The following is a 15951-nucleotide window of genomic DNA, read 5'->3' on the forward strand; positions in this document are numbered from 1 at the left end:
TTCCACTTAATTCTCTTCTGAAGTAGCTCTGGCAAGATTGAAGTTGACATTTTTCCTGGCTGCACACAATTTTGACTGTCCAGTCAATTAGCGGCCAGACTCAATTGTATATGAATGCTACTCACAGTTATGTTTTCAGGTCTCTAACCCCAGAGGGTGAATATAACTCTTCTTTCAAAATGCAACAAGCATTCCTTAGGTGGTACTAACACTCTGCTTTTTTTTCCAATAAATGGAACTGTGATTGCCCTTCACGGATGAAATGTTTTATAGGGTTATATTCTGTTTTCAGGGTGTAGTTGGAAAACAAATGATTTAACCTTCCTTTGGAGTCAGGCCCTGATGAGGGATGGAATACAGGTAATCATGGGTGTATGGGATAGTGGATAGCTCAGGGGAATAATTGGTGAGAGAAGACTAAGCCTTTTAGCTCCAGGTCACCAATTCAAATATATATCAGGCCATCAGTGATCAAAGGTGTGAGGTACTTTATATGTTCTTTTTCTGGTTCCTGCTGGATGGAGGGTTTATGTCAGAAAAACATCACCAAAAATAACAGCCTCAGCACAGAAGCCACAATTTAATTGACATGGAAGAATAGTCATCATTTCATCATTATAGGCTGCCAGCCAAAATCAGGGAATAGGCAATGCCATTCAAATTCTCCTGCCTAGGCAGGAACACAAGCCATGGAATGACCTGAGTGGCACTATGTAAAGGGGCTTGGATATGTGTCATTCAGCAAGTGGACAGTAATGTCCGAGTCCTCAAAGACAGCGTTGCCGCCAAATGGTGATCGACTACCAAAAAAATCAGCCATTGAAAACCCTGTGGAGCACAGTTCTATATGACACAGGTGGGGTTGCGGTGAGTGGACTCCATGGCAACTGGTTTTTTTATTTCGGCTTAACTTGATCAATCTTTGTGTCCACAGTTGTCTATGATTCCACAATACTTAAGTAAAATTTCTTCTTTCCTCCATGATCTAGCATCAGATACTATACCAGCCCCATGCACCTCAGATGGTTACCTGTTTCTCTTGTAACATCCTCCCCATCAATTTGGAGAATTTGTATAATATCAGCATTCCTATGACTATTGATCCTAGGCAACAATACCCTTGATGATAATATATCAAGTAGAGCCCTTTTCCAATTGTAAATATTTCCAGTTACGAGGTAGGTCAATATTTTGTGGAAAGGACATTGAAGACAGACATTCCTGGATTAGAATCTCTACTAACTAGTTACCCATCAAAAATATGTAGAATTTAGGCAAATTACTTCTCCAAATCCCAATTTTCTTCATTTGTGAAATGGTCACAATAAAACCTGTCTTACATAGTTGTTGTAAGAATTTTAGAAAATAGTATCTAGTATTTATGACATAAAAAGCACTCAAAAAATGTCAGTTGCTTTTCCTACATTAGTAAATATAGAAAAAAACTAAAAAAAAAAAATTGTAAGTTGATCATGTGTTGATTTATTGGAGTGTATAAGGCACTGTATTTGTAAGCCTGAGGTTTCCCTCTGCATGGGGAATGCAGGCCTGTTTAGGAATGGTGGCTTCTGTCAGGTAAAGGGGAATGTCTTCTCAGTTAAGGATGAACACTAAGACATTCGAAAGAACCACAGCAATAACCATGGGAAAGTTGTGTGATGCTTCAGGCAATACCAGTTTCTTAAGAATGATTCACAAGCTTATGATGAGCCCTTAGATTTCACATTATATGTTGTTGTTGTTAGTTGCCTTTGAGTCAGCTTCAACTCATGATGAACTTATATATAACAGAACAAATTACTGCCTGGTCCTGCATGATCGTTGATATATTTGAGTCCATTGTTGTGACTATTGTGTTAGCTCATCTCATTAAGGGTTTCCCTCATTTTCATGGGCCCTCTAGTTTACCGAACATGTCCTTTTCTAGCAATTGATCTTTCTAGATGACATGTCCAAAGTAAGTGAGTTGAAGACTCACCATCCTTGTGTCTAAGAAATATTCTGGTTGCATTTTTTCTAAAACTAGTTTGTTCTTTTGGCAGTCCACAGCATATTTAATAAACATGCCAAGCCATATATGAAACATTATACGTATATGTGCCAAATTGATCTTTTTGTCAACAGTCAAGTGCTTAACAAATAAAAATTCAAATAATGACGGATTTATTTTCTAAACAAAGCTAGGAATATCAATCCCAGGTGGTGAGTATCTTGCTGATTCCATGTTGGTACCATGGTACAATGGATAGTGGTACTCTGTTGCATGGCCTCAATGAGCCATGAAACTTATTTATAAGATGTTTGGTTAAAAAAATAATATTCAAAATATTTTCTGGCTATATAAAAAAATATAAAGTTGGCTAAATATCTGCTATTATTAAAGAGAAAGATGTAATTAGATAATTACTATTTTACTACTCGTTCCATTATGTGTACGTTGTGGTGGTCGACATTTTATTTTATATTCTAAGTAGCAGTTCAGTTATTCAGTTACACTTGCACTGTCTTATGTTGCATCATTTACTTCATTAATAACAGTGTCCAATAATTTTCAGTTTCAAAACTGTATATTACTGATAATGACATAAATAGTAGAAGAAAACAGATGGGTGTCCCAATGCCAGGTTGATTTTATAGCACAGACAATAGGATTAGTACTCACCTGACAAGTACGTCAATACGTTTTGACAAAAAAGTCACTAAAAATAAATACATGCCACTGTGTGTGTGTATCCATTCTGTTCTGACTATAAATACATTTTTAAAGAATATAGAATGCTTTCCTTGACAACATCTTTGAAGTTTTAGCTACCAGTTTATAAATCATACAGGAATTTGACAGTTATAATATTAAAGTGCCTGTGTAGCATGTAGAAATAGAACATCCAGCAAGGTAATAATTATGAAATGACATTATCATAATTTGTTGTTGTTGATGATAGATGCCTTGGAGTAGGTTCCGACTCATAGCGACCTTCTGTACAATAGAACAAAACACTACCCGGTCCTGCACCATCCTCACACTCTTTGTTATGCTTGAGCTCATTGTTGTAGCCACTGTGTCAATCCATCTCGTTGACAGTCTCCTTTTTTTGCTGACCCTCCACTCTACCAAGCATGTTGTCCTTTTCCAAAAGTATGTGAGAAGAAGTCTCACCATCCTTGTTTTTAAGGATCATTCTGGGTGTAGTTCTTCCAGGACAGGTTTGCTAGTTCCTTTAGCAGACCATTGTATTTTCAATACTCTTTGCCAACACCATAATTCAAAGGCATCAATTCTTCTTTGATTTTCTTTATTCATTGTCCAGCTTTCACATGCATATGAGGCAACTGAAAACACAATGGCTTGGGTCAGGTACACCTTAGCCCTTAAAGTGACATCTTTGCTTTTCAACACTTTAGAGAGGTTTTCTGCAGAAGATTTGCCCAGTGCAATATGTCCTTTGATTCCTTGAGTTCTGTTTCCATAGACATTGATTGTAAATTCAAGTAAAATGAAATCCTTGCCAACTTAAATCTTTTCTCCATTGTCTTAGTTATCTAGTGCTGCTATAACAAATACCACAAGTGGATGGCTTTAACAAAAAGAAATTTATCCTTTCACAGTCTAGTAAGCTACAAGTCCAAATTCAGGATGTCAGTTCCATGGGAAGGCCTTCTTTCTGTCAGCTCTGGAGGAAGGTCTTTGTCATCTATGTTCCCCTGGTCAAGGAGCTTCTCAGCTCAGGGACCCCACGTCCAAAGGATGTGTTATTCTCCTGGCTCTTTTTTCTTGGTGGTATGAGGTCCCCCTGCCTCTCTTCTTGCTTCTCTCTTTTATATCTCAAAAGAGATTGGCTGAAGACAAAATCTAATCTTTTAGATCTCATCAATATAACTGCTGCTAACCTATCTCATTAACATCATAGTGATAGTATTTACAACACATAGGAAAATCACATCAGATGACAAAGTAATGGACAATCATAAAATACTGGGAATCATGGCATAGCCAAGTTGACAAGTATTTTTGGGGACACAACTCAGTCTATGACATTCATTTATCATTCTATCTCCTATTGGTCCAGTTGTGAGGATTTTTGTTTTCTTAATGTTGAGGTATAATCCATGCTGAAGGCTGTAGTCCTTGATCTTCATCAGCAAGTGCCTCAAGTCCTCTTCGCATTCAGCAAGCAAGATTGTGTCATTTATATAACATAGATTGTTAATGAGTCTTCTTCTAATCCTAATGTCCTGTTCTTCTTCATATAATCCAGCTTCTTCTTGGATTATTTACTGGTGGTTGGAATGTGAAAGCTGGAAATAAAGAAGGATTGGTAGTTCAAAAATATGGCATTGGTGATAGAAATGACACTGGAGATCATATGATAGAATTTTGCAAGATCAACGACTTCTTCATTGCAAATACCTTTTTTCAACAACATAAATGATGACTATATATGTGAACCTCACCAGATGGAATACACAGGAATCAAATTGACTATATCTGTGGAAAGAGACAATGGAAAACTCAATATCATTAGTCAAAACAAGGCCAGAGGCTGACTGCAGAACAGACCATCAATTGTTCATATGCACATTCAAGCTGAAACTGAAGAAAATTAGAACAGGTTCAAGAGAGCCAAGGTACAACCTTGAATATATCACACTAGAATTTAGAGACCATCTCAGGAATAGATTTGACACAATGAACACTAGTGACTGAAAACCAGAGCAGTTGTGGAATGACATAAAGGACAGCACACATGAAGAAAACAAGAAGTTATTAAAAAGACTGGAAATAAATAAAAGACCAAAATGGATGTCAGAAGAGTCTCTGAAACTTGATGTTGAATGTAGAGTAGTTAAAGTAAATGGAAGAAATGATGACGTTAAAGAGTTGAACAGAAGATTTCAAAGGGCAGTTCGAGAAGACAAAGTAAAGTATTATAATGACATGTGCAAAGACCTGGGATTAGAAAACCAAAAGGAAAGAACACATGTAGCAGTTCTCAAGCCAAAAGAACTGAAGAAAAAATTCAAGCCTCAAGTTGCAATTGTGAAGGATTCTACGGGCAAAAGACTCAATGACACAGGAAGCATCAAAAGAAGATGGAAGGAATACACGGAGTTACTGTACCAAAGAAAATTGGTCGATGTTCAAACATTTCAAGAGGTAGCATATGATTAAGAACGGATGTGAAAAGAAGTCTCACCATCCTTCCTTCTAAGGATCATTCTGACTATAGTTCTTCCAAGGCAGACTTGTTCGTTCTTTCGGCAGTCCATGGTCATGAGCACAATTACATGTTCTGGAATTCCCATTCTTCGCAATGTTTTCACTTAATGCTCACAGGAAAAAGCAACAGCCAGTTGCACCAGTTCCCCACATCCCAATTACCACAGGGAAATGCAATGAGAACCAGCAATGCACACGCACTTGGTTCCATCCCAGGAGAGGAATCCTCAAATTTTGAGACTTTGAGCTTATATAGGACAGGTGACAATCTGCCCATCCTCCCATGAAGAAAGAGACAGAAAGAGAGAGATGTTATCTTTACTCTTGTATAAAAACAGATTCTCTCTGGGTCGGAAAAAAAATGCCTCTAGGTTTAGCACCCTGAAATGTAAGCAAATGTGTCTGGAGGTGAAAAAAAAAATGACAGAGGTGTCTCTAACTCTACAACTTCCATTACTTTTGCTATTTAATCATGTTATTCATTCAGAAGGTCCAGAGAGTGCAGGCCCATGAAGTAATCATGGAGAATTGTCTCCTAACAGCTTCCATTCTGCATTAAAAAAATTAAAAAAAAAAAAAATCCTTCCAAGGTAAAGGACTTTTGATCTTTTTTCCTTCTTTCTGTCTGGTAATTGCACATTATGGGTGAAGATCCCTATACCTTATTGTTACCATGATATAATAGACATGTTCGAGAAAGCCAACACACTAAAGACGGTAGAAGAGAAAGATGAAAATAATCCGGGTACCTCACTGGGTTGCTGAGCATTTGATTTACTGTGAAAAGCTGTCTGTCTCTGGATTTAATGTCATGTGAGTAAAACGAACTCGTATTTTCTTGTTGTTGTTGTTAGGTGCCGTCTAGTTGGTTCCAACTCATAGTCACCCTATGTACAACAGAAAGAAACACTGCTCAGTCTTGTACCATCCTTACAATCCTTTTCACACTTGAGCCCGTTGTTGCAGCCACTAGGTCAATCCATCTTGTTGAGGGTCTTCTTTTTCACTGGCCCTCTACTTTACCAAGCATGATATCCTTCTCCATGAACTGATTCCTCCTGATAACATGTCCAAAGTATGCAAGACATAGTCTGGCCAGCCTTGCTTCTAAGGAGCATTCTGGTTGTACTTCTTTCAAGACAGATTTGTTTATTCTTTTGGAAGTCCATGGTATATTCAATATTCTTTGCCAGTGCCACAATTCAAAGGTATCAATCCTTGGTCTTCCTTATTCATTGTCCAGCTTTTGCATGTATATGGGGTGATTGAAAACACCATGGCTTGGGGCGGGCACACTTTAGTGTTCAAGGTGACATCTTTACTTTTCAACATTTTAAAGAGGTCTTTTGCCGCAGATTTACCCAGTGTAATGTGTCTTTTTATTTCTTGACTGCTGCTTCCATGAGTGTTGATTATGGATCTAAGTAAAATGAAATCCTTGACAACTTCAGTCTTTTCTCCATTTATCATGTGGTTGCTTATTGGTCCAGTTATGATGTATTTTCTAAAGATACGATAATTTTAAATTTCCTGTTACTTGCAGCTGAAAGCACTCTTAAATGATGTCCAGGGTATAAGGAAATGCATGGATGAAAAAGCACCACACCTATCCTGAGCAAAACCATGGTAAAGTATGTAATAATAGTGGCTGTAATACATTTGGAGCCTTGGTCGCACAGTGGTTAAGAGCTTGGCTGCTGACCAAAAGATCCGCAGCTCAAATCCACCAGGCACTCCTTGGAAACCCTATGGGGCAGTTCTACACTGTCCTATAGGGTTGGTATGAGTTGAAATTGTCTCAACAGCACCACATTTATTGAACACGTAAAAGATTGAACACTTAAAAAATGAATTCGGTCATTTAATACTCATAATCCTCTGAGGTTTAGCAAAATTAGCTAATAGGATCTGGAGGAAGGTCAGTCCAACTTTAAAATCCAACATTTTACCTAGTTATTTATGTGCAGGTATTTTGTTTACCATCACAATTTGCAAAAGATATGCTAATCTGTTTCAAGCAACAACTGATATTCCAGAAAATCAGAGCATTCCCAGTGTCCACCCCACTTTCTGCTGTGTTGGTTTAACCTATAAGTCCCTTGAGGGGATTGATTTTCTTGTTTCACCAATGTTCTGTTTTGCCGAGAAGTATAGGAAACTTGTGAGCCATTGGCCTACTGGGATTTGGAAAGCTCTTATACAATATAGAGTTTAGGTGCTTGTTGTAACGGGATTTTGCCTGTAGGAGATTAAATTATTCAAAGACAGGTTAAGATTTTTGGTTATTTAATGTTCTATCCAAAGCATGAGTAACAACGGGAAATAATAAATTAATTTTAAAAACTGTATACTTTATTTAAAATGTACATGTTGGTAACTGGTAGGGAGAATTGCTGCTAGACATAACTTTTTGTTTCCACAGTAATCCTGTTGTTCTCAAGTCAACTTTCCACAATAATAGTTAATAAAAATTTACAAGTGAACCAGTAATTTGTCCCTATCATTGTGAGTTGCTGCCATTGAGGTGACTCTGACTCATAGTGGCCTTTATGTATAACAGAACAAAATGTTCCCAGGTCCTGCAGCATCTTCGTGACCACTGAAATTTTTTTACTGTATTCTTCCTAAATACACTTTAAATGAACACTGTGTATATCAAAATTTAAAGTTTTTAATGTGACAAACGAACTTGCTTCTTGATATTTAACCTAAATATTTTAAATTAGAGTGACGAAAAAACTACATATAATGTATATAAACTCTTTTTTTTAAATCATTGATCCCAGGGAAATCAATCTCACAGAGGTATATTGACGGGAAGTAAGAAAAAAATTTAAGGCAACCTTATCCAGAATAAAGCAAGTGATTCTGTGTTTTAAAAAATCGTTTTTACTCCTACATCAGCAGCCAGTTTTAGAATTTCTTCCGCAATGTATTGATTAAATTTAAATTATCTTTTGATGAAAACAAATGGATTCTGGTTTTATATACTTTTGAGCTAAACTTGATAAATTAGCCTTTAAATACCACATAGTCTAACGTGATTCTATTGTGTATGACTACTATACAGCCATAAGAACCTCACAAGGAAAATTCAACAACACTAAGACTGGTCTATAGCTTTCCAAGAAAATGAGTTCACTGATGATTTGTTTGAATGCCCCAATAAGGTCGAATTTCTGTAAAATCACTACTCTTACTCTTAAAGTCTCCACTTAGCTTGCCAGCAGATCAACACCAGTCCTCAGTCCACACTGAGAAGTTCTGGTCTAGACAGAGTACAAGGGGGCAGTGGTGGTTGAGTGGTAGAATTCCCACCTTCCATACAGGAGATTGGGTTGATTTTCAGTCAGGCAGTGTTTTGTTCTATTGTGCACAGGGTCTCCATGAGCTGGAGGCAACTAACAACAACAAGAGCAGAAAAAGTACAAATTGTCTGGCCAGAATCCACATTTCCTCAAGGTTCAGAATAAGCGGGCATTTACTTAGAGCACCAACAGTCTATAGTTTCTGTGTCTGCCTCCCCACACTTTTTCCTCCATGGGAAGCACTTCTCATTTCTTTCTCCCTCCAACTTCACCTTATCTCCACCCTACCTCACAAAATTTGTTTATTTCACTTGCACTGCTGTCTTAAAACATGAATGTTTAATGAGAGACCAGGCATTTCGGAAGTAGAACAGGAGACTTGAACTAAAGAAATTGTTTTTGCTTATGGACCACCATGTAACCAAAGAAGGAGCCCTGGCAGAGCAATGGTTAAGATAATCAGCTGCTAATAAAAAGATTGACAGTTGGAACCTACCAAACTGCAAGAGATCTGTTTCTGTAAAAATTACAGCCTATGAAACCCTATGTGACAATTCTAGTTGGTCCTACAGGTTCGCTGTCTTAGTTACCTAGTGCTGCTGTAACAGAAATAGCATGAGTAGATGGTTTTAATAAACAGAAATTTATTTTCTCACAGTTTAGGAGGCTAGAAGTCTAAATTCCAGGCGCCAGTTCTAGGGGAAGGCGTCTTTCTGTCAACTCAGGGGAGAGGTCCTTGTCTCAACATCTGTGGGCCTGATGTTTGTTGGAGATCTCAATATGTCTTAGTATAAATCTTCCTCTGGGTCTAAGAGTTCCCCACACAGGGACACTGGGTCCAAAGGATGTGCTCCATCCTCAGCTTCTCTTTTTCAGTGGTAGTAAGGTCCCTCCCTTCTCTGCTCACTTCTTTTTTCTTTTACCTCTTGTAAGATAAAAGTTGTGACTCCACATAGCTTCTATGCCTGGTAGAACTCTAAGTTAGGCAAAACAAAAGATATGCCCTTGCATCGGTCATTCTGGGAAATCCCAGTCACATCAAAATAAAGAGATACAATTCTTTGGGGAGAAAGTTTGCTCAGCTTCCTCCAGAACCAGGATTGTGGGATGCCATCTACAAGATGGCTGGTGCACTGGGGAGGGGGTGGGGCTATGGAAGTTAAAATGTCACAGAGATTTAGCTTGCTTAAGTTGCCTTTAAGGAACTCTGGTGACACAGTGGTTAAGTGCTCAGCTGTTAACCAAAAGGTTGGCATCTCAAACCCACTAGCTACTCCATAGGAGAAAGATGGCGCAGTCTTCTTCTGTATAGAGTACAGTCTTAGAAACACTATGGGGCAGCCTACTCTGTGCTACAGGGTCTCTATGAGTTGGAATTGACTCACAGGCAATGTGTTTGGTTTTTTTCGGTTTGGTTTTAAGCTCCCTTTAACTTGGTTAAGCAGTAGCTTACTTGCTGTAAAACTTTAACTAGCTCCCAGTGTTTGGGTAAAGTTAATTCTGAGAGTTGTTTATTTTTGTTTTTGTTTCTTTTTTTAAATAATTTATTTTGTTTTTTTCTTGTTAAAAATATACACAATAAAATATACACCAATTCAGCAATTTACATGCACAAGTCAGCGACATTGATTGTTCTTCAAGATGTGCAACCATTCCTTCCTTTTCAAAAATTTTCCTGCCTTATTAGCATACACTCACTGCCCCCTAAACTTCATGTCTAACATTTTCAGTTGATGTTGTCAGTTTGATCCCATGTAGATCTTTAAAAGAGCACAACGCTCAAGGCAGGCATTCTTTACTAATTAAGCTAAACTATTATGATTTGGTTTAAGGAGCCTTGGTGGTGCAGTGGTTAAAGCCTTCAGTTGCTAACCGAAATGTTGATTGTCTGAACCCATCAGCCACTCTGCCAGGGAAAGATGTAGCAGCCTGCCTCTGTAAAGATTTACAGCCTTGGAAATCCTACTGGACAGTTCTACCCTGTCCTACAGGGTCACGATGAGTCAGAGTTCACTCAACCGATGACAGTGGAATTTTCTTTTTTTTTTTTCGTTAGCTTTAAAGAAGACTTTATCAAATATTTTTTGGTTTAAAGTTGAAAGTTTAAAGATTATCTCAGGGAAATAGTTTCCGGGATTCAGCCAGCCTCCATGGTTCTGGAAAATCTAGATTCCATGAGGATTTGAAATTCTCTTCTGCATTTTCTCACTTTAATCAATATTTGTCTATAGAAACTTTTTTTTTTTCTTTTTATTGAACTTTAGATGAAGGTTTACGGAACAAACCAGTTTCTCATCAAACAGTACACACATTGTTTTACGACATTGGTTAACAATGCCACGACATGTCAACACTCTCCCTTCTCAACCCTGGGTTCCCTATTACCAGGTATCCTGTTCCCTCATACCCCAGGGTTAGTGCACCCCTTTAGTCTTGTTCTATGAGACTGTTCAATCTTTGGCTGAATGGTGAACCTCAGAAGTGGCCTCATTACTGAGCTGAAAGGGTGTCCGAGGGCCATACTCTCGGGGTTTCTCCAGTCTCTCTCAGGCCAGCAAGTCTGGTCTTTCTTTTTCAGTGGGAATTTTGTTCTACATTTTTCTCCAGCTCTGTCCAGGACCCTCTATTGTGATCCCTGTCAGAGTAGTCGGAGTAGATGCTGGCTAACTCAACTGAGGAGCCCTTGTGGTGCAGTGGTTAAGAGTTCAGCTGCTAACCAAAATGTTGGCAGTTTGAATCTACCCACCACTCCTTGGAAACCCTGTGGGGCAGTTCTCTGCTGTCCTATAGGCTTGCTATGAGTCAGAATCAACTCAACAGCAATGGGTTTGGTTTTTTGTTTTGTTTTTAACTCAGTCAAGATGCCCTGTAACCTTGTGCTTGTGAAGTCAAGCATTTTCCCATCTACTGGTAAAAGAGAATGATTCTTATAAAGCAGAGAATGTACATTCACTTAAAGCATTGAATTTAAAGATAGATATATAAGTTGTACCTGGTTTATGAATTTAATAACCATCCTTTCCTGTTGAAAATAAATCTTGTTTATTTCGCTCTTTCATCCTAATTCTGAAATATTCTTCTCGTGCATATGTTCATGTTGTCCTACCCTTAAATGACCTTTAATGCCCACTTCCCCTTCCCTCCATGGCATTAGGAACGAGGGTGCTGTTCTGAGTAGTGCTTGCTGCCCCACCTTGTCTCAGGGACATTCATATCTTTCTGATTCTTCCCAGTGCTCCTTACTTCTCTCATTTTAGAGAGCTGATTTCCCTCTTTTGCCAAGTTCTCCAGTAAAGGAGATCTAAAAAAAAAAAAAGTTGCCATTGAGTCCATTCTGACTCATAATGAAATTTATAGGACAGATTAGAACTGCCCCATAGGACTTCCAAGGAGGGCCTGGTGAATTCGAACTGCCGACCTTTTGGTTAGCAGCCATAGCACTTAATCACTACGCCACCAGGGTTTCCAGAGGAGATTTAGGAAAATCTAGTAGAGACTGTCTTAGGTATCTAGTGCTGCAATTACAGAAATACCGCAAGTGGATGGCTTTGACAAACAGAACTTTATTCTCTCACAGTCTAGGAGGCTAGAAGTCTGAATTCAGGGCCCCAACTCTAGGGGAAGGCTTTCTCTCTCTGTCAGCTCTGGGGGAAGGTCCTTGTCTCCTTTCAACAACATCTCTGGGCCTGGCATTCCTTGGAAATCTCCATGTGTCTTGGCATCAGTCTGTCTCTGGGTCTAGGCGCTTCTCAGTGCAGTGACCCCAAGTTCAAAGGACGCATTCCCCTCATGGCTTTTTTTTCTTGGTGGTAATGAGGCCCCTCCACTCTCTGCTCACTTCTATCTTTTTTATCTCAAAAGAAATTGACTCAAGATACAACCTAATCCTATAGACTGTGTCCCACTTCATTAACATAACTGCCTCTAATCCTGCCTTATTAACATCATAGAGTTTAGAATCTACAACAGATAGGATAATTACACCAGATCGCAAAATGGAGGACAACCACACAATACTGGGAATCACGGCCTAGCCAAGTTAGCCCCCTTTTTTGGGCAACATGATTCAATCTGTAATCACAGACCATCTGTAAATTTCCTGAGATAAAAGTGTGGCTTCACAGAGTTTTGACAGCAAAGCGTTCCCATAACTACCTTTACTATATGCTTAGGTCCTGTGGGAAAGACATAGATGACTAAGAATCCTTGTCACAATATAAGAAGAAAGCAGAAATAAAAATAAAGCTCTAAATCAAGTCAGGCTGTGATTAATGTTGTGATAGAGGAATCAGCAAAGTGTTTTTGTGGTAAGGAGGATAAAGAAATGAATTCTGTCTGGTAAAATTTTGGAAGTCTTTATGGAAGAAGTAAGAATTAATGGACAGAAAGAAATTCAAGAGACTTATATGGGTAATAGGAGTCCCTGAGTGGTGCAAATGTTTAACACGCTTGGCACCATCTAGTAGGACTGGACTGTCTTGTGGAGGCCATGGTAGATGTTGTTCATTAGTCCTTTGGACTAATCTTTCCTTTATGCCTTTAGTTTTCTTCATTCTTCGTTGCTCCTGAAGGAGAGAAACCAGCGGAATATCCTAGATGGCCATTCACAGGCTTTTAAGACCCCAGACACTACTCGACAAGGTAGAATGTAGAACATCTTCTTTATAAACTCTGTATGCCAAGTGAGCTAGAGGTTCCCTGAGACCATGGTCCCCACAGCCCTCAGCCCAACAATTCAGTCCCTCAGGTCCATGTGTCTACGGAGCTACCATGGGCTTCCCTTGCACAGGTTGTGGTGGCTTCCCCAGTATTGTGTACTGTCTTACCCTTCACCAAAGTTAGCACTTATCTATTGTCTATTAAGTGTTTTTCCATCCCCACCCCTCCCCTCCTTCTTTTTGTATGTAAGCCTTTTCATGAGTTTTTACAGTAGTGGTCTCATACAATATTTGTCCTTTTGTAACTGACTTATTTCACTCAGCATACTGTCCTCCAGATGCATCCATGTTATAAAATGCTTCACAGATTCATCATTGTTCTTTAGCATTGCGTGATACTCCATTGTGTGTATGTACCACAGTTTGTTTATCCATTCCTCTGCTGATGGACGTCCAGGTTGTTTCCATCTTTTTGCTACAGTGAATAATGCTGCAGTGAACATGGGTGTACATATATCTATTTGTGTGACGACTCTTATTTTTCTAGGATATATTCCTAGGAGTGAGATTGCAGGATCATCTGATATTTCTATTTCTAGCTTTCTAAGGAAGCACTGTATCTTTTTCAAAAAAGGTTGTATCATTTTGCATTCCCACCAGCGGTGCATAAGAGTTCCAATCTCCCCATATCCTCTCTAACTTATGTTATTTTCTGTTCTATTAATTCGTGCTAATAATGCCAGGGTAAGATGGTATCTTGTTGTGGTTTTGATTTGCATTTCTTTTATGATTAGAGATTGTGAGCATTTCTTCATGTGCCTGTTGGCTGCCTGAACGTCTTCTTTGGTGAAGTGTCTGTTCATTTCCTTTGCCCATTTTTTAATTAGATTATTTGTCTTTTTGTTCTCGAGGTGTTGGATTTTCTTGTAGATTTTAGAGATTAGACCTTTGTCTAATATGTAATAGCCAAAATCTTTTTTCCCAGTCTATAGGTTCTCTTTTTCCTCTTTTGGTGAAGGCTTTTGATACACGTAAGTTTTTAATTTTTAGAAGATCCAGGTTATCTAGCTTATCTTCTGGAGCTTGTGTGTCGTTGGTTGTGATTTGTATTCTGTTAATGCCGTGTATTAGGGCCTAAGATGTTGATCCTATTTTTTCTTCTACGAACTTCATGGTTTTTGGTTTTATGTTTAGGTCTTTGATCCAGTATGAGTTAGTTTTTGTATATGGTGTGAGCTATGGGCCCTCTTTCATTTTTTTGTTGATGGGCATTCAGTTTTGCCAGCACCATTTGTTAAAAAGACTGTCTTTTCCCCATTTGATGAATTTTGGGCCCTTGTCAAAGATCAGGTGACCATAGGTGCATGGACTTACATCTGGATTCTCAATTCTGTTCCATTGGTCAATGTATCTGTCATTGTTCCAGTACCAGGCTGCTTTGACTGCTGAAGCTATATAGTAGGTTCTGAAGTCAGGTAGTGTGAGTCCTCCTACTTTATTCTTCTTCTTCAATAGTGCTTTACTTATCTGGGGCCTCTTCCCTTTCCATATAAAGTTAATGGTAAGTTTTTCCCACTCTTTAAAGAATGTTGTTGGTATCTAGATTGGTATTGCATTGTATTTGTAAATCGTTTTGGGTAGAATTGTCATTTTCACAATGGTGAGTCTACGTATCCATGAGCATGGTATGTTTTTCCATTTATGTAGATCTCTTTTGGTTTGTTACAGTACTGTTTTGTAGTTTTCTTTGTATAGGTCTTTTACATCCCTGGTTAGATTTATTCCCAAGTATTTTATTTTTTTAGAGGATATTATAAATGGTGTTGTATTCCTGATTTCCTTTTCATCATTCTCTTTACTGGTGTATAGGAATCCAACTGATTTTTGTATGTTGATCTTGTATCCTGCAACTCTGCTGAATCTTTCTATTAATTCCAGTAGTTTACTCAAGAGTCTTTTGGATTTTCTTGGTAACATATCATCCACAAATAGGGACAGTTTAACTTCTTCATTACCAATTTGGATGCCGTTTATTTCTGTTTCTTGCCTTACTGCTCTAGCTAAGACTTCCAACACAATGTTAAATAGGATTGGTGATAAAGGGCATTCTTGTCTTGTTCCTGTTCTCAAGGGGAATGTTTTCAGCCTCTCTCTGTTGAGAATGATGTTGACCATTGGGTTTGCATAGATGCACTTTATTATGTTGAGAAATTTCCCTTCTCTACCTATTTTATTGAGAGTTTTTATCAGGAATGGGTGTTGGACTTTGTGGAATGCCTTTTCTGTGTCAATTCAGATGATCATGTGATTCTTTTCTTTCCTTTTATTTATGTGGTAGATTACGTTGATTGATTTTCTAATGTTGAACCATGCTTGCATACGTGGTATGAATCCTACTTGGTCATGGTATATTATTTTTTTGATATGATGCTGAATTCTATTGGCTGGAATTTTGTTGATAATTTTTACATTTATATTCATGAGAGATATTAGTCTGTAATTTTCCTTTTCTGTAGTGTCTCTGCCTGGTTTTAGTATTAGGGTTATGGTGGCTTCATAGAATGAATTTAGAAGTATCACTCTCTTTTCTATGTTCTGAAATAGTTTGAGTAGTACTAGTGTAAGCTCTTCTCTGAATGTTTGGTAGAATTCTTCAGTAAAGCCATCTTGGCCAGGGCTTTTTTTTTTGGGGGGGGGAGGTTTTTTTTATTACCTTGTCAATCTCTTCTCTTTATATGGGTCTGGATTTTCAACATCATTTTGTGTT

This window comes from Loxodonta africana, chromosome 2 (assembly GCF_030014295.1).
Source record: "Loxodonta africana isolate mLoxAfr1 chromosome 2, mLoxAfr1.hap2, whole genome shotgun sequence".
In the NCBI taxonomy this organism is placed as follows: Eukaryota; Metazoa; Chordata; class Mammalia; order Proboscidea; family Elephantidae; genus Loxodonta; species Loxodonta africana.